Genomic DNA, 19,102 nt, shown 5'->3' with positions numbered 1-19,102 from the left:
CATGCAGCAAACTGATTCAATTTGCTTAGAAGATCAAGAATTTTGGAGCTAATACAAGAAACTGAAAGGATTGTGCAGTTGGGCATTGGAAGGTAGTGACTGAAATCTGATTCGTATCTTTAGACTTTTCTGCATGGTGTAAAGTACTAGAAGCTTTGTTTTATGCAGAAGCTGAGTTATGTGCTCTGAGAATCCTGGGAGCTGGAGGTCTGGACTATGGCCATCTTTGCTGGAGGATATTCTTTCTGTCTGTTTTAACTCTCTTTTATAGTAAAAGCCCCAAAGGTGTTCCAGAGCTTTCAAGTTGTCTGTTACCTTATTACCTCTCCGTTTAGATATCTTTAGTATCTGTGCACATGACCCCCACTTTTTTTTTTTATATCGAGGCTGCTAGCATTGATTATTATTATTTATTTTTTACTATTGCTTTTTTTTTTAAAAAAAAAAAAGGTCCTCAGCACTCTTCTGGTGCAGATCCATTCCAGAATACTTGAAAGCTCATGTTTTGGCTTACGATTATCTCAACTCTTGATCCATAATTTGTATCTTTATGCTTGCTTTTATTTCAGACGTGTTTTTTTAGAAAAGGAAAGAATAATCATGTTCAGCTTGTTGTCATTGGATTAGGTAGAACTGCTAGCCAAAAGGGCTGAGATAGCTAATGCTGTGAGGCATGGTCAGCAGCTTGCCAGATTTGTACTGGAGGACAGGACTCTTGCACTGAGGTAGGTGGTTTTTGAGATGAGTCCAGGCTGTTTCTCATTTCACCCCTTCCTCTGAAGGTTGTGTTCAAAAGGCAGATGGAATATGCTGGCTTTCATCTGTATTTTATTATTTATACCAGGTTAGTAAAAAGTTTAAGGGTCAGTAAAGAATGGTAGCTGTCATTCTGACTGGTGAATGGGAATAGAGTGAACTCTCATTTGTTGCACAGGAAGAGCCCATCTTTCTCTTTCCCTCTAAACTGTTCATACGTCTACAGAACAAGTTGGTACCCGTATTTTGTGTGCACAAGATAAAGTACACGTTTTTATTGAATGTAGGTAATTTATTGAAGATTAGTATTTTGAAAGTAGTAGTATAGGAAATAGACATCACTAGGCAAATGAGACAAAGATCTGTAAGAATCATTTAGAGCATACCTAACCTGAAGTCTTGATTTGCAACACTCTGAATTTACAGGGAAAAAAGAAGTTGGGGGCATCTCGCTCTGAAGTGTGTTTTTCACACTGAGTTTTAGACTTTTTTTAGTCTGTTTCCTATCTGTACATTATCATGACCCCCAAGCAGCAATTCCCATCTTAAGCATCGTGCTGGGTAATGGATGGCTTTGGTGTCTTCAAGTAATAGTCCAGACAATCCTGTGTTGTGAATGATCTCCACATACTCCTGTGAGTTGCGTTGATTAGTGAAGTATAGGGATGCCATGTGAAAAGAAGCTGTACTTGCAAAGGAGGTTGGGAGGGGTGGAAGAACCAGTTCTTGAAGATCAATTTTGATGGATTTCTAAAGATTCTTAAAGAATTGGTGGTGGCTATAAGTTTTTTTTGAAGAGGACGTCAGTAATTGCACCAAGCTGTAAACCTCGTGTAGTGAAGCTCTTCAAGGGCAGATGCAAGGCAACTGTGATAACGATGCAACTGAAGGAAAGGCCAGAGATTTTAAACTTCTGATTGATGTCAAACAAATCGGTGTTGGAAAACCAGTATCAGAGTTTGCCAGGATATGCTCAACTAAGAAAAAACATTGGTCCAAGCAAGCCATGACTCAAAGGATGGATAACCTTCTACGTGAGCAGAAGTAATAGGTTTCTTTTTGCCTTTGCAATAATTTCTGCAGAAATCCTAGCAAACTTTGAGCCAAAAAAAAATTAATGCTATGCTAGACAGGAGAGAGATTCTGAAGTCTTGCAGATGAAAAATAGATCTGTTGCTATGTGTTTTTGTAATTCTGCAAGTTCTGTGTGCTTCCTTTCTTTATTTAGTCTGTTTGAGTAGACCAAATCATTATCTGGACATTACTAGTGTCTTCCTGGTATCCCAGGTGTTGGCAGGAAATACTATATAGAAAAGCTTGTGATCCTTTTTCATAAGAACCTCACAAATTCTGCAAAGAGTTTTTATCCTCATCTAGATATGTTTGTACTATCCACATCAGCTACTTTGTAATTTTTCTTAGGTTCATTTCTGTGCAACACTTTCTGAAAGTGAAGATTTTAACAGTTTACCACTTGGATGCTATGTGAATTGTTGTTTTATCCTGAAAGCAAATTTCCTTACCTTAGAGACGGTAATGTGCAATATACTTTAGATGTTCCTGAAAGACTTCTACTAAACTTTTTATATACAGTATTGGATGCACCCTGTAAGTATGACAAGAGTTGCCTTGTGCCAGCCAGCCTGGAGCATCGACAAACCCTACAGGGTTCAGTGACTTGAGTGGTCTCTTTAGAGTAAATTAAAGATTTAATGGGAAAACTTCTGGTAAAGTTCATATAAGCCATACTGTTTTGTGGTGAGGTAACTTCCTTGAAGTGCACATTATACACCTTTGTTTGATTTTGAGTAGGTGTCCTGCTGCTCTTAGGAGTTTGTCTCAATACAAAGCATTTACCTGATTTTTTTCTTTCTTATATTTACAAAACGCCTCTGAATTTGGCCTCTGGAAAAGGAATCTTGCTGTATGGTTTATGCTAGAACTTGGTTGCTTTCCAGCTTAGAGCTTTATTTCTTGTTATGATCTCCATGATAGTTTTATGTTTGGGCACGTGCTAAAAGATACTTTAGAAGTCTTGCTTAGGCCATGCATTAATCTGAGTTGATTTTTGTGTATTTCCATCTTGATATGTATGTTATATTTTACTGTATTTATTATGGGCTTTTCATTTTCTTTGGAAGTGTGGCTTTCTGTCAACTTCTACATTTCCATTCTTTGTTTTCTTAAAAGTAAAAATAATGCATCAAAAAGAATCTGAGGAAAGTGAGAGTTTGCTAGCTTGTGTCTTGAAGTAGAAACTTAAGGGCTGTCTCCCTCCAAGTTTGTTTTTCACTATACGAGACGTCTTTTTACTTTTTTTAATGTGTGTGTATATATATACAAACAGTAATTTAATTAATTTCATTGTGAACTATGTGCAGTGAAAAAAAGTATTTGAAAATCTTGGGATGCTGTTCATTGATCTGTAAAGATGCAATGCATTATAGATTGCTTATGGTTTGTCTTATATGGCTTTGAAGGATAAGACATTTTCAGACATAGGGTGATTTTGCTAACCACTGTGAAGGCATAGATGCTCTCTTTTAAGCATTTTAATTGCTGCTCATGTAGATTGGTACTATTTTGTTAAGTGAACACTGAACTCCACAAATTATGTGGAATTTTACTTTTGCTTAAATAGCCAAATTCATCTAGGTTCAATAATAACAGAACAAGCACTTTTGGTAAAGAAATTATTTAATGGGTGAGAAAGGTCTGGCTAAGTTGAGTGCTGTACAGCAGCATTTTAGTATAGAAACGTCCAATTAATGCATTCCTGTCAATTTTTTAATATATTGTGGAACTCTTGTAACCCACAAATTGCCATTACCCTGATAGCACATAATTGCAAACTGATGATTTGGTGACAGTGCACGCTAAGATTTTTTTCTTAATGGGAGAATGTTGCACTGTCCATAGAAAAAATAATGTTAAAGTTTGAACTGCTGCAAAATTTACTCTCAATGCTATTATTTCTTCATATAGCAACAGAATTTAGTCCTGCTCTTCTTGTCTGACATACATGAGAATATTTGTGTTTCCTTATTTCCAGTACTCCAAACTCTAAAATTAAAAAATCTTGCTGTCGAGCTTATGGATATGTAATTTATAATTCTTTTAGCAGCCCCAAAAAACCTTTACTGAGGGTTGGAGTCTTCATTTTAACAGGATTTGAATGTTATACTAAGGAATGTTTTGAAGACAAACAGCTTTAACTAACTTTATCTAACAAATACTAATCTTCCAATACCATTCTTCTGTCTTTCAAAGTACATTGTCATAATATTAATTCACTGTTGTCCTACGGAAAAGTTACAGCATTAGTTCTTATAACATGGCAAAATTCTGGCATGATATGGCTACTTTGTAGGTGAAACTGAGTAGTTAAATTATATGATATAGGTGTAAATGCTTAGATTTTGTATTTTTAACTTATATATTACTGTTTATTCAGTAATGCTTGGCATGTTTTGAAGCTGTATGTTGCTGTCATCCCTAAAAGTGGCAGGCACTGAGTTGTTTTGAGAGCTGTCCCTTAAAACAAACATACAAAACAAAAGCAACAACAACAACAACAAAAAAAACAGGCAAGCTGAGACTGAAGCTACTGTATGCTGCCAGGAGGTAGCATTAATGAAAAACTAAAGGTATCAATAATCAACTAAAAACAAAACATCATTTGATTTGCAATGCTTCCTTCTTGTCCTTGCATTTATTTTTTTCCATTCATGATATCACTTAACGGTTATGAATGCATGTAGTCAATAACTTTGCTTTATTGTTGTCCTATTGACTGTGATAAACCCTCTATATCAACCCTTTTCCTGTATGTCTCCTTAATGCTGTGTACAGAGGATTTCTTTCTCTTTTCTGCTTACTACATGACTTCATATATGACTAAGACAGTCCTTGTTCCAAGAAAAGTCTTTTTAAAACCTACTCATTTACTGTAGGTTTAACTTACTGTATAATTTTATAATCCTGTCCAATTGCCTTAAGTCATTTCTTTTTAATTCTAGAGAATGGTTTAATGTCACTTGCAAGTACAAATCCTTTTCATTTTGCTGCAGTTCATTCACTATCTTGCGGTAAAAGGAGTATTTTTGAATGGTTAGGCTTTGTTTGTCTTATAATCCATACTATAGCAAGGTAGTCAAAATTGTTAATGTAGTATGCAATACATTTTGTATCAGTTTACCTTACATAGCTGGACGAAAAAGCAAACAAACTGTGCAGCACGGAAAGCAGCTTTCTACTGACATAATTCTGTCCAGACTAACTATGATCTCTTGCATCTACTTAAATACATGAGGTAAATTTATTGCTAGTACACAAATATGTTTGGCAGTGAACTAAATACTAAATTTTCATGTCTAACACTGTCCTGGCCTGAACTTCAAGATCTAAAAAGGCCTGATTCCTTTTTTTTTTTTTTTTTAAATGCGGCCTGGTCTGTTGAAGTCTATGTCTTAGGAAACATGTCAATAGGTATGATCAGGTACACCCTGGCACCAGCACAATAAGTGTGCCTGGTGTGGACGCTGGCATATGGACAGATGAGTGCTGCTGGTGGTGAAGCTTTGTGAGTGTTTGAAGGGTGCTGCTATGATCTGCCTCTGCGGTGAGAGGCGCTAATCAGAATCCAAAACATCTCAAGATGGGCGCGATGCTCTCTTGCAACACTGTCAATGAAAACAGCATCAAGTCTGAACTTGTTTGAACACTTCTTTATATAGTCAGAATGCTATCAGTAATATAAAACAAAAAGCTTGTAAACATTCCTGTTTAATCTTACAGAATCTATTGCTGCTTTGGCCTGTGATTACGCTTCAGCTTTCCCATACTTTTGTTCTGTGTAAAGCTAATGTGTTCTCACAAGGTAGCAAAGCCTTGCAACTCAGAAGCAGGCAATTCCTAAACATTTGCCTGTGCATTTTGTAATGAAAAACTGAGGCACCATGATCTTCAGGTTGGTAGTTCTCTATTATTCTCAGTAATTCGTCAAACTGTAGTTACATCTGTCTACATTGCCTATAGTAAGGAAATTTGAAAAAACGATTGGCTTGAATTATCTGTCTTTTTAAAGCTATACAATGATTGTTTTACAGGGATAATCCAAACCAAGTGTTTTGTAAATCTGGGAAAACATAAGAAATACTTACAAATTCTAGTTGTAAGAAGGCAGGATGACTGTATGTTAAGTTCTTAAAGTTCTCTGTGTAGAAAATAAATTATGAAGATGTGTGATGATGGAAACAGCTGACACAAAAGCAGTCATGTCTTTATAACCCAAAACAAATTAAATGTACAAGTTCAAAGCAGAGATTTAGACCTCACTTTCATGCAGCTGTGGATAAATGAACTAGGATAATGAATAATGTGAAGTTTTCTTAATGTGTAAGTACAATTACTACGAAGTGCTAAATAATTTGCCAGTAAAATTTTTAAATTTCACTAGCATTATTAAAAGGATGAAGTTTTTATGTGGGCAAGATCTTACTATTTACAGCATGAGAGTAATAGGAGCAAATAATTACAGGGAAATACAATTCTACCTGCACAGCAATCAGAATTTGGGTCATTGGGCCAACAAACGAAGAACTGATTTTCATACTTTGATGTCAAGTTGCAAAATCAGCAAATCAGTTTGGTTGGATTCACCTTGTTGGTGTGTTTTAGAGTAATGATGTTTGCTAAAGGAGATAAGGACCTTGTGCTTGCCCAGCATACTGAGCACTAGTGTTAATTTGAAGTCATAGGAAAAGCTGAATATATGCTGACAAACACAAGTTCACTTCATTTTGATTTTCGAAGTGATTATGTGATTCATCTACTTTAGTAGGGAACTTGCATTTTAGATGTGAATCATGAAAGAGTATGTGAGTTGTTAAAATTTGGTGCTCACAAATCTGGAGTATAGAGAATAAATGGTTTCTGTTAGCTGAGAAAGCTCTGTATAATATTTACTTGTAAATTTTATAGTTGTATCTTGCTTTGTTCATGTCTCTCATTTTATGTACTACACAAGATGTTAAATGGTTTTAGTCACTTATAACATACATTGTCCTCCAACTTCCATAGTGGTCTGCTTTCATAGTCCTGCACCTGTATCTGGCAAGAACAAGAGTTTGATTAGATTTAGGTTTGTTAATAATACTGGGTTTTAATCAAATAGAATCCAAAACACTTGACTTTTGCTGTGCTAAGAAGTTTTACTTATTGTGGAAAAAAAATTAAATTAAAAATTCAAGTGACCCATTCTTCTAAGATATTAAGAGTCTTTAATTCAGATAAATGACTCTGACTAATACAAAGCATCAACATCCCATTGGTATATTATGAGCACTCTGTATTAGCTTAATTACTATCTTAACTTCAATATAAAAATATAATCTAAGCTTGTTAATACACATTTTAAAAGTAGAATTAAAACAACTTTTTATCAAATCCTGGCCAGGAGGAGTTGTGTAAATTCTCTATCCTTGGACATTTTCAGAAGTAAACTGGATGAGGCCCTGAGCTAAACCTGCTAAATTCAAAGTCAGATCCAGCTTTAAAGCCATCTGTGCTTTGAGGGGGTAAGGAGGTTGTAGGGCGGGTGACATCCAGAGGTCCCCTCCAACCAGTTTTACTGTTTTTTATATATGGATTGAAAGCAGGCTCCTGCTTCTGTGGCTTTGTCAAATTCCTCCTTGCTGACTACATCACTGTAAGTAAGAGTGGGCTTTCCTGGGTACACCAGGGTTATATTGAGGGGTAGAAATTTATTTCTTGATGACTTAAAGAAAATCCACACTATTCTAATAATATCAGTAAAAAAAATTATTTTGCAAGTCAGTTTGAAAGTGCCAATTTGTTCTTTCTGAATCTGAGCTTATAAGTAACAAGGCCAGCTGTCCTCAAATACCCTTTGCTCATATTTACAGACCAAACAGAACATGTTTATACCCTTTCCCCCAGTTAGGCATTTGTGCAGGCATTTATAGGTGTTAGGTTTTCTTTTTTTTTTTCTTTTTTTTGTTTTCAAATAGCATACTGAATTAATCACGCCTATTCAGAATTTACCTACTGAAGCTAAAATGTTGCGCAAGTCAGGGCACTCCCATTGTACACAGAGTAGAGCAGATACGTATATAATACAAACTGCATCTCTTACCTTCAAAAAGTGAGATTATTTTAGCTTCTATTAAGCTGTTTGTACTGGAGGTACTGAGTGGAAAGGAAAAAAAAAAAAAACATTCAGAAAGGTATAGTAAATCTAAACAGTGGTAATGCAACGCAGTGTTTTGCTGTTTAGTAAGTTTCTCCTATGTGATTGGAACTTTATGGATGTGAACAACTATCATGGGATCTCAGAGATGATAAAATACGTAATCCTTTACTTTATACCTGGAAAAAATAGATCCAGAACTCATCTGTGTATATAAAAAAAAATATAAAAATATGGTAAGTTTATGGATAAAATGTTCTTTTTTGTCTTGTTTTCTTTCAGCTATATACCATTTGTGGCACAGAATGTATATTAAGATATGAGATGCATGAGTTCATAAGTATTTCAAGATGTGTTTTTAAACTAAGCTATTACCTGTTTAGTAATATTATAAAAGCATTGAACATTGAAATCATAGCACAGACTGGAGATTTTAGAGGCTTGTTGCAACCGTATCTATCGATTGCAGGAAGTTCAGAAACCTTCCCTTGTAATCTGATGCTGACATTCACTGAATGCATTTTTATGCTGGGTACACTAAGTACATGCTATAATATAGGGTTCCTCAAGTTACTAACAGTAACTAGAAAGAAAAAGTTGCCATAAATTAAAACAAAAAATGCTTATAGATTGTCATGATTAATCTTCTAAATGAGCTTGTGCAAAAACTTTTGTAGCCGCCTTATGAAAAGTATTTGCATTATTGCTCATTAGTACATGATACCAGAAGAATATGTAAGAAATTGTATCATGTTGTGTATTTCTGAACTCAGTTCTTAAATGAAATAAGGGGTAAGGAATCTAAGAAAACTAAACAATGGAGGAATAAGAAGGGAAGGATGACAAGCTACCCCAGCTGAAAAAAGGGTACGTATAAAACTGTCGTAGCAAATGCTGTGTTCCCAAAGTGTATTTAAAGAAGTTATGTCATGGCAGCGTTCTGTTAGTATGAATAAAACCTTGCTGTCACCTAGTTACTCACAACACAGTCCTGTCACTAAGTGTCAGTATGTGTATTTGGTGTATAAATTATTGTCTGTAATACACAAACTTATACAGAGCACATCTGGGGGATGTGCCATTCAGATGCGATTATACCGTGAGTGCTTGGGAAGCCGGTCAGGCTACATCTTGTTCCTTCTTTTGCTCCCAGCTGTCATACCAGTCCACTGCTTGGTTTTAAATCGCGGTTTTAAAAAATTCACATGGAATAACATAAACAGGCACTGAAGGAAATGTGAACTTTGGATTCATTCTGATCCTCAGTAAGTATGTTAGTTTGTAAATTAGTTTTGATACATCTCATGTTCTAACTCTGAAAGCTATCATTAAAATACAGTTGCATAGTAAAAAGATAGTAATTTCACAAAAAAATGCTAGTAATTTTAAACATAGCAAGTTTAGTTACTGCAGCCTTGCTAATCAGCTAAATTAATTGCTCCAAGTTCTAATGCTTCTAGCTAGCTTTGGCAGGGGTTTAAAAGTGTTTAGTTTGTCTTACTCTGGATAAATGATTACTTAAGCCAATCAAGAAAGCAGATTTTTACACCCCAAATTAGATATTTGTTGATTAACTCAGAACTCTTCCCTTTTTCATGAAAAATAAACCAAAAACTTGAGGTTTTCATTCTTTTTAGTGGTAAAGATGGTCATAGGAGTGCTGTTGGTTGGAAGCAGAACCAGAGCCATGGCTTCATCTAGCCTAGCTGTGGCAGCTTTGCAGGGTTTGGAAACCTCTTAGGTTGCACATCCCACCTGGGGCTGAGGCTTCGTGTGGTGCAGCAGCAGCTTCCACCTCCGCACCTCACGGCCTCGGGTTGTGGCCTCCCACCACAGAGTAGTGGGGCAAGGCCCAGCAGGCTCAGCAGCTGCCCTCCTCTCTCTGCCACGTCTCCTGCTGGATCTGCCACAACCAAATTGTTGACACAAGTCGCGTTTATGACTTTCTGCCTTCCTCTCCCAACCCGTGCCTCTGAGGGGAGAGGAGTCCTGTTTGAAACCAGCGTGGTGTTAACAGCACGGGCAGAGGGAGAGGAGTAAAACCGAATTAAAAAGTTAAAAAAAAAAAAAGGGTCTCTCTGTTGTGTTGTGGTGTGTTGTGTTTGCTCACCTCTCCCTGCATCGCTGCAAGCCGTTAATTTCATTTCCCGTGCATTGAGGGTGGCTGTGGTGCTCTTCAGCTGCTCCTGGTGCAGACGCCACCTTCCACCCAGCAGCCGGTAGGGGTCAGGTCCCTGCAAAGAGAAAACGGGAGGAAAAAAAAATCACAAGAAACAGGTAAAACCTTGCGAGGCCGTTTCCAAAACGGAATAAAAACCTCGCGGCTCGTCTTGTGGCACACGAGTGAGGCTAAGGCGGCTGCTGCCAGCCGTGTGGTAAAACCCGGTGCTTTCCAGGGACTCCTTCCACGTATTGCCAAGTTTAAAGACCGGGAATGGGAACGGGGCCGGGGCTGCCCTGCCCGGGCCGCTCCTCTTAGCCTCGCCCCGCAACCGGGGCGGGGGCGGGGGGGTGAGGGGGGCTCGGGGCCGGCCCCGCGGTGCCCGGGGTGGGCCGCGGGGGGCTGCGGAGCCCCGGAGCCCCGCTGCCGGCCGCCGCTAGAGGCGCTGCCGCCGCCGCTGCGGGCCGGGGAAGGGAGGCGGACGGGGCCATTCGCGGCGCCGGAGCAGGGGGGGAGCGGGGCCGGGGCGGCGGCGCCGGGAGCCCGCGGGGGCGGGGGGCGAGGAGGCGGCGGGAGGGGGGCGGCGGCGGCCGGGGGAGGGGGGTGGAGGGAAGGAGGAGGAGGAGGGGGAGGAAGAGGAGGAGGAAGAGGAGGAGGAGGAGGAGGGGTGTCGTTGGGGGGGGCGGAGTGGTTGGGGCCGGCGGCGGCCGCCGCGGCGGCGGGGTCAGTTCTCTTTAGTGTTTGCCGATGTTGGAGGCGTCCCCGAGGCGTCCCCGGGAAGCAGGTAACCGGGCACGGGGCCGGACACAGCCTCGGCAGCGCCGCCCGGGGTGGGGAGGGGGTGGGGGGCGCGGGACGGGGGAGCCGGGACCCGGCCGGAGGGGAGGGAGGGGAGGAAGGGAAGGGGAGGGGGCTGCTGCAGCCATGATGGCCGGGGCCCCGTCCCGCTCCTCTTCCTCCTCCTCTTCCTCCTTCTCCTCCTCCTCGCTCCCCCGGCGCGGGGGCTCCGGGGCCGGGAAGGCGCCGCTGCGCCACGGCGGGGATGGAGGAGGAGGGGGGAGGCGGAGGAGGAGGAGGCACCAACTCCGCCATCCGCCCCACGGCCCTCGCCGCCGCCGCCCCTGGGGGGCCGGGGGCTCGCAGGTGGGCGCCCCAACGCTGGGGACCCCGCGGGAGCCCCCGCCGGGCCGCCGCCGCTGCGCCGAGGCCGGGCGGTGGGGCTGGGCTGGGCAGGGCTGGGCTGGGCTCGGCCCGGCGGGGGCTGCGTTTGGCCGCCGGGCCTGCCCGAAAGCCGGCTGCGAGCTGCCTCGGCCGCCCGGGGATCCCCCCGGTGTGAAGGGCACGGAGCCCTGCACGGAGCCCTGCACGGAGCCCGGCCCGGCCGCCGCCTCGCCCCGTTCCCCTGGCTCTGCCCCCGCGCTCCGGACCCGGTCCCAAACTTGTTGGGCAGCGGGACCCGCGGCGCCGCGCTCCCAAAATGGATGGCAGCGCGGAGCGGCGGCGGCACCGGCGGCCCCAGGCTCGGGGCTGCGGGGCCGGGGAGCCCCGCGGCTGTCAGGCAGGCCGAGGCCGGGCAGGCGGTGCTGGCCGTGCTGCCATCGAGGTCTCCGGGTGGAAAAAGTTGGTGCTGCCAGCAGCCGGGCCTGGACGCGGCGGCCGTGCCCTCCTGGGGCACGAATCCCACAGCCCTCGTGCTCAGGGCCCTCGAAGTCCTCAGTGCCCAAGCAGCAGCTCCCCAGCTGTGCATCCACCCGCTGCTGGCTCGCAGCATGCCAAGCATCTTGGGCCGCATGCGGGGCGTCCCCCATGCAACTATTTCGGTACTAATAAAGTTTCTTAGACAGAAGAACGGATGGGGTGTCGCTGCTGTGGCTCCTCTCTTTGCCCCGCTCTCGGTGTTGAGCAGTACTGCCTGAATTGCCCCAACGTAAGGCACAAGCAGGGCTATTGCTCTGGTGTAACTAGGTGGGGTTGCACCGCACACGTTGCTCTATCTCACTGACATTACTGCTGGCGTCAAGCTGTGCAGGCACGAAGCCTCCCTGAGCTGTGTAGTAACTCCGGGTTAGGGATCGACACCCATGTAATAATATTAACGTATTGAAGCCGTTTTCTAAATATAGGGAGGTTCTGCACAGGTTTTGTTGTGACATTGCTGCCTATAAACAGTGCCAGGTCTGACAGCTCTCTGAATGAAATCTCTTTGCTGAAAAGCCAGCAGCAGCACGAGATTTCCAGTACTGACTTCCAATCGCTCAACCTTAGCTTTGCCCTAGAAAAGCTCCCGGAGAGGAAGATTTCTGTTTCTGCCTGTGTTTGCTGAGATTCCTGTTGCTGGCAACTAAAAGCTGGACTACGACCGGCTGCTTGGTCATAGTTTTTGAGGGGAAGGTGCAATTCAGGTTTTCTTTGCTTGAAAGAGAACTTTTCAGTGATGTTGTTCAGCTTTGGCAGAAGTCATCCGGTTTGGGTTCAGCTCAGACTGCAGCTCGGAGGCCAAAGTCTTCAAATACCTCGTTGCCAGCTTGAGCTACCTCGTTCCCCAAGAACAACATCGAAGTAATAATGAATTTGAATAATCTTTCATCCCGAGTTGTGAAAGTAGTTTGCAAAAGAGCTTCCTAATTTTACTTGCAGGAAAACTTTGTCAGAGGTGTTTTAATGACCTGACCAAGCTTAAATAAGCAATTAACTCAATCAGCCCCTTCCTTGGAGGCAAATTCCGGGGTTGAGAGTCTGCTGCAGAGGGTTATGAGCATGACTCTACAGACATCCCAGCTGATGTAGGTGTGCATGTGGGAAGCGAATCGGATGCTGCGTGTTCCAATTGCCAAGTGGCACGAGGAGTGACCTTGGGAAGGTTAGACAACCGGCCGAGTAAGAGCAGGTCCTCCGATTCCAAGGCTGCTTCCCCAGGCACTAGGAAGGCTGCACCTGTCATGCTCTGTCTAGATAGTTTGCTTTGACCTGCTTGAAGTACGTGGCTATTGATCTGTCCGTCTTTGAGAAGGAGAGAAATGCTCAGGTCAGTTACGTCTGAGCCCGCAGCCCCAAATGCATCCTATTACAACATCATGTAACAGGGGAGCAGGCCTTACAAGGTGGGCAGGTTTTTAGTGCTAAGTTGCGTATACTTCATACATACACGTAGCCATCTGCACAGATCTTGTCCCATCAGAGAGTCAAATATCTGCTTCTTCCCATGGGCCACACAGATGTGGTGGGGGAGGACTCAAACCTGCAGCTTTCTAGGATAACTCTCAGAACACGACTTCAGTTAATGTGCTACCAAGGCCTTGCTTTTCCTTCCTTGGTTATATTGATTTCCTCTCATCAGCTGCGAGATCTGTCAGATAAGTTAGCCCTGCCTTCTACCAGCACCAATTGCATTGCGTTTCTGATCTTTGGATCACTTTACAGCCTCTTGATTCTCACAGCAGTTCCTGATTTTTCTCTTTCTTCCCGAAAGAGGAAGAGAAACAAAGAAAGATGTTGCTTTCTTAAAACTGCTCTGGGTAGTGTTACCGGAATCCATGCAGGAAGGAGACCCCTTCAAGTGCTCACGTCTCTCAGCCATCCCTTCTGCTGCTTTGACTGTGTTAGGCTTGCGAATACATCCCTGTAAGCATCGGGGCTCTAATGAGGGGGTCCTGACCCGGCCACCCCTCTTTCACCCACTTGCTGTTCATTAACTGCTGCTGTGTCCCTCGTATCTACAAGCAGCAGTTCAGAAGGATAAGGCTGGGGGGTTGGTTTGGTTGAGGGGTGTATAAAGCACAAGACCAGGGTGCAGTGAAACAGGTAGGGTGGAGAATGGGGTGGACAACTTTGCCCAGGGGATAGAGGATACATGGTGTAAATCTGGGAGTTAGAGCTGGTGGGAGCCTGTGGCAGACCCTGGGAAGAGAAGAAACGGAACCTGCTTGTAGCATTTAGTGTATAATGTGAGCCAAGGGCTCTGCTCTCAGAGATCGCTCGGGTCTGCTCATTGTCAGGGAGCAGTCACGATCAGCATTATCCAAAGTGTGTTTGTGTTAAAAGATCAAGAGTTCAGGAAAAATCTGAGAGGTGGCTTGTCATGCGTTGTTCTGGAAGCTATTGAGAAGAGAAAAATTGCTTGTCACAACTTCTAAAAATGAACTTTGAAAAACCATCTGTAGTAGTGTAACACTGAAGTCGCATGTATGCCTGTAGCTGTTAAATGTTGGTTCGTTCTTCACCTCAGCAGCACCTTTTTGTTTGTTTTTAAGCTGGCAGCATTTGGAATGTTTCCCAGCAGTGAGATCGCGCTCCAGGGTTGTAGGGTGCTCACCTGTGTCACGCTGCATCTTTTATTTTGGTGTAATCGAGTATGCTTCCGTATAGTATGTTACTGGTCTGTAACAAATTTATCAATGCTTAAATAAAATCAGAAATTTATTTTTCCTGGTAAATATTTTTTTTGCATACAAAACGTTTAATTTTGTGACTCCTGTATGTTTATGTATCCCCATGATCTTCTAATTTAGTCACCGTTGAAATGATGAAGGGGATTCTTGTTAGACTAACTGGAAGTCAGCATTTTGGGCACAGATTTCGGGTGGTGTTCAGGGAAGGCCCTGCTAATAGCTGGTGGCTAAGTATTACAGTGTGTGTGGGTTAACCTGCTATCCTTAGTTTCTGGAAAAAGGCAGCTTACAAAGATGTTTACAATAATACCTCACACTCAAAGGATATGTTTACAGTCTCATCTTCTCTTGAATAGCTCCAAAGGATCATGCTAACATTGGTCATGCTTCCAATTTCTCTGCTTGCCAGCTTTGAGGAACAGGGAATTAGTGCTGTGTGCCTCCTGGCTGGAGGAAATGTTTTTGAGGGTAGGAGACTGGATTTTCAAGGGAATCTCCTTGCAGTGAAAATGGGCACCTGTGGGAACAAGAAGAGCTCTTCAGAAGATGAGGAACCTAATCTTTACTATTATTGCTATTCCTAATTTCTTTTTTTTTTTTTTTTTTAAGCTGTCATGCGTTTATGGTTTCCAGTTTCTCCTACAATAAACTCAGTTAAGAAAAGTGGCGTTAGACAATGTAAGGAAATTCCAGTACAGTAAACATGTGGCTTATTGTCAGTAACTGAAGTTGATCAGATAAGCAGCTGGCTTATCTGACTTTTTGGAAAAGAGAACTCTTCCTGTGTCATCCAGACGATGCATCCATACAGCTGATAAGTTTTGAAGTGAAGAAATTGAGACACGCTATTCCCAAGGTCAAATAGCAGAGTTGATACAGGGCAACGTTGGGTCAGTTTGTAGCATATCCAGTTGTACTGAGACAAATAATGAACTGAAGTAACAGTCTATAGGAACTCCAGCTATGTTAGACAAGATAAAAACATGAAGTAATCTAAAAGTTCTTGTGAAAAAATCACCTATTTTTGTTTGTTCTATTTTTTTCCCTTCGGATCATCCTTCAGTCCTGGATACTAGCTTACAGGGTTTTTTCCTTTCTCCAATGTGGTAAATGTTTCCTCTGCTTTTGGTTTCAGTCTTGTGTATCTGATAGTACTTAAACTGCCCTGCTTTGAACCATCTTCCATCTGTGGTGGCAATGTTCCTCAAAAAGACATTGCCAATGAGTAATTTTCCTCAAGAGTATACACCCAAGAGACGTCTCTTTTTGTAACTGTTGTGAAAGGCTGGAAATCTTGATGAATACCAAAAATACTCCAGAGAGGTTTTCATGAAAACCCTTTTTGTCTGTAACTCGGTCCAGCATGCTTACTGGTCTTGCATGAAATAGGGGGTTTCTCAGCTTCTGTACGGGAATTGAGACCGTCTGTCCTTCATGAAGGGTGATGAGAAGCTTGTCCTAGATCAGGAGGCAGGTAAAGCCCACCCTGGTTCCTCAGGGACTTCTCTAAACTCTCTCTTAGGTGAATCCGTAAGGTTATATATGGGATTGGACCTCTGTGAAAGGGAGGATGGCCCACTCTGTCTTCTCTCACCCTTCTTCAACTGGACAGCCTTCATCACTAAGGCAAAGCATTAAACAAGTGAAAAGTCATTGAAGATACCAGGAGAGGATCCCATTTCCATGGTCTGATGGAGTTGTAGGACATGAGGACAATGGATGTGGACTTGAAGGCAACCGTAGGTATTTGCCAGGTTCCTGGAGAAGAACTAATCCAACAGTTTTTTCCAGCTATTGTTTGTAATACAGGGCTCTTCTGAAACTGGCTGCTCTAGGAATTACTGTGAATGGGAACTCACCAGAGCAGGTGCTTTTGAGGCACGTTTTGGAGTCACCTCTTTTATGTGACCATTAAATCAAGCAATAGCTTTCTTTGCTATCATTGCAAATACTGCCTTGTGCAGTTTACCTTTGCTCAGACACCTCATAGTCTTGAGGAGCAAGGGAAACATAGTTGGTATCAAACTAAAATACCTAATGGCCTGGGTCTTTATCAGCTTCCTCACATTTTCAGTTCTGGCAGCCAAATATTTTATTACAGTTTGTGCATTTTTCTCTTCATTTCACTATCACAAAAGGTCCTCAGAAAGACAGTGCAGGGCAGAACTCTGCAGCTGAACTTGTTCAGCCAAGGCAGTTCTAGTTCCAGGGCCCATTCTGCTTTTCAGGTTTGTGTGTTTCTGCCATTGCGTTGGATTGCAGACCTCTGCTCCACTGCTCAGAGTGTGCACATCTCCCCAAACTTCTGCTTCTGACGCATCACAGTCTAGATACTGGACAGCTTTTGGGCTAGGAGCACTCCTTCCCTTTGCTAATGAGGAGCATTCCTCTTGGCAGGAGGCAGGACTTCATTAGACACATACATATGTATATGTAACCAAATAGCACATGTTCTCTTGGAGATCTTAGAAAAGTGGGCCCTTCTTCCCTTTTGAAGTGTTTTTTATGTATTTGATTCTAGTTCTGAAGGTAAGAAACAGGATTCTTAGCTCAGTAATGAACAGGAGCGTTAGCTCCCTGGAAGTTCAAAAGCAAGTTTGTTCTTTCACCCTGATTTAGGGTGATTCCAGATTCACAAAAGCTAACTTCACCCTGCTGGAGTTAATGGCCCAGGAGTCCTGAAAGCATAGTGAGTGGTGAGAAAGACATTCCTTTAAAGTGGAGCTCAAAGCCCGTCCGCTCTGTCTCCATGTAGTCAGGGTGCTGTTGCTAGCAGTTCTGGCATTCCTCCTGTATGCAAACTTCTTTTTCTGTTGTCACTCAGCTATAGGTGCTGTTACCTTTTATTGTGAATCTTTTCATGTTACCACTGAATCAGGTTGCACTTTTAGCCAAGGCTGTCCTTTGTTTTATTTCTGTCTCTTTCTGCAAAAGTATTTAATTCCAAATTTTTATTCACTGTTTCAGTTCATGTATTTTTTTTTCTGTAATAGTTAAGCTTATAACTCCCTTCAGTCTGGGGAAGCCGGGTTATTCTGAATCAGCAACTACATGGATTGATATCTCTGCTGTCTTGCTATATATCCTGCTTGGTACTCCTAATCATTAGTACATAAGTAGTTGGAGGCAAAAGTCTCATGCTTTTGTCATGCTGTTTCTGTGTACTCACACTGTGCTCCATTTCAGCCAGATCTCTTTTTACTGGCCTCTTTTCTGCTGTTTGTTGTTAGTTTAATATCCTCCTCACTGATTCAACTGTAGAGATTAACCTTTTGCCATCCTGCCAGATGCATGTAGCCTCTGCTGTGCTGGAATGTGTGTGCTCAGTGTTCAGCAAGTTTTTAATGTTTAGCTTCTCAATGATCTTATAGGCAGCAGTTTTTTTCAACGTTTTCTGCCTTTGCTAACTTGCTTCGACTGAAAGGATTTGTAACTGTACCACCAGGATTTTTTCCCCGTCCAGGATTGCCAAAATCTTCCATAATCTGCACCTTCTTGTGGAGATAAGTAATTTGTTAGAATATGTTTCATCACACCAGTTCCTAATTTCGGTCCAAAGCGTGGTTTTGCCACAAGGAATCAACAGGCCATTGCAGTGCTTGTGTACTGTGCTGAGTTGTTGCTGATGACTCTTTGCATTCTCAGGATGCTTGAAGAGCTGGTATTGATAGCTGCCTGTGGTGGGGGCACTCAGCTCTGTTCCCTTTGCCTTTCTCTGAGACTCTTCCAGGTGTGTGTCTCTTCCCATTGTGTCTGCTGGAGCCTTGGGTTGGTATCACCAAGTCACTGCTAGCTGTAGAAGATTTGTCCACTTCCTTAATTTTTGCACTTTCATTGTTTTCATAGTTTTTGTACCAGGCTTGTGTCACCAGTTTTGCAACAGTTCATGACCTTGCCCCCAAACTTAGCATCTCAGAACCATTAATTTCCTCCAGTTGAAAACTTGCATCTTGTGCTTTTCGTCAGTCAGAGAATGTAGTGCAGCCGATCCAGTACTCAGTAATTATTTTGCCTTTATTCACCAGCTGATGAGAGCTGCATGCAAAGTAGGAAGATGTCTCTTTCTCTGGATTCACTGCAGAACTGATCTGACAAGATGTGCTACAATTATGAGCAGGGAGCTAGTCTTAGGAGCTGCGCATCCCAAAACATGTAGATGGGACATCTGCGAGAAGGGGGAGCTCCAGGAGTGGTTCATGAACAGGAGATGGCAATTCCACTCAAGCTGTGTCTGGGAGTTGCAACTTTTGGGAAACTGCATGAGACTTACAGGTGGGAATTCACCATTTTAGCTGTGAAATGCTCTTTTTAGGCATTTCACTACACTCATGGAGAATTTAAAAAAAGTCACATAAATCAGAATTTTGATCTACTTATAACAGTGAAGCATAACATCTGCCACTTTGAAATATCCTTCTCTGAAGGTCCTGGAGCTGTTATAGGGGAATGATTACATTTTGAGGAGGGCTAGTTGCAAGGGCTGTAACTTTTTCTGAAGAAAAAGTCACATCTCTGCTGCTTCGCCAAGCTATGTTACTTGAAGTGATCAGAGTAGTAGCTTGTCACAAGCAGCCAAGGAAAACCTCG

General features: G+C 42.7%; 1 protein-coding gene and 1 long non-coding RNA gene across 5 annotated transcripts in view; one reads left to right on the top strand and one right to left on the bottom strand.

Annotated features, from left to right (window-relative positions):
• Nucleotides 1-715: 715 nt before the first annotated feature.
• On the bottom strand, nt 716-10,619 carry LOC137851194 (uncharacterized). Its single transcript, XR_011093050.1, has 3 exons — nt 10,077-10,619; nt 7,913-7,965; nt 716-6,867 (listed from the first exon to the last, which is right to left on the bottom strand). It is a non-coding gene; the product is annotated as an uncharacterized lncRNA (long non-coding RNA).
• Nucleotides 10,620-10,773: 154 nt separating this feature from the next.
• STAU2 (staufen double-stranded RNA binding protein 2) overlaps nt 10,774-19,102 on the top strand; it is a 169,474-nt gene continuing 161,145 nt past the window's right edge. For all 4 annotated transcript variants that reach the window (XM_068672105.1, XM_068672103.1, XM_068672104.1 and 1 more), the window contains exon 1: nt 10,774-10,911. The gene's annotated coding sequence lies outside the window, so the exon portion shown is untranslated. The remainder of the gene's footprint in view (nt 10,912-19,102) is intronic.

This window comes from Anas acuta, chromosome 2 (assembly GCF_963932015.1).
Source record: "Anas acuta chromosome 2, bAnaAcu1.1, whole genome shotgun sequence".
NCBI lineage: Eukaryota > Metazoa > Chordata > Aves > Anseriformes > Anatidae > Anas > Anas acuta.
Note: the sequence above shows the minus strand (reverse complement) of the source record. Positions and strands in the feature narration are given on the sequence as shown.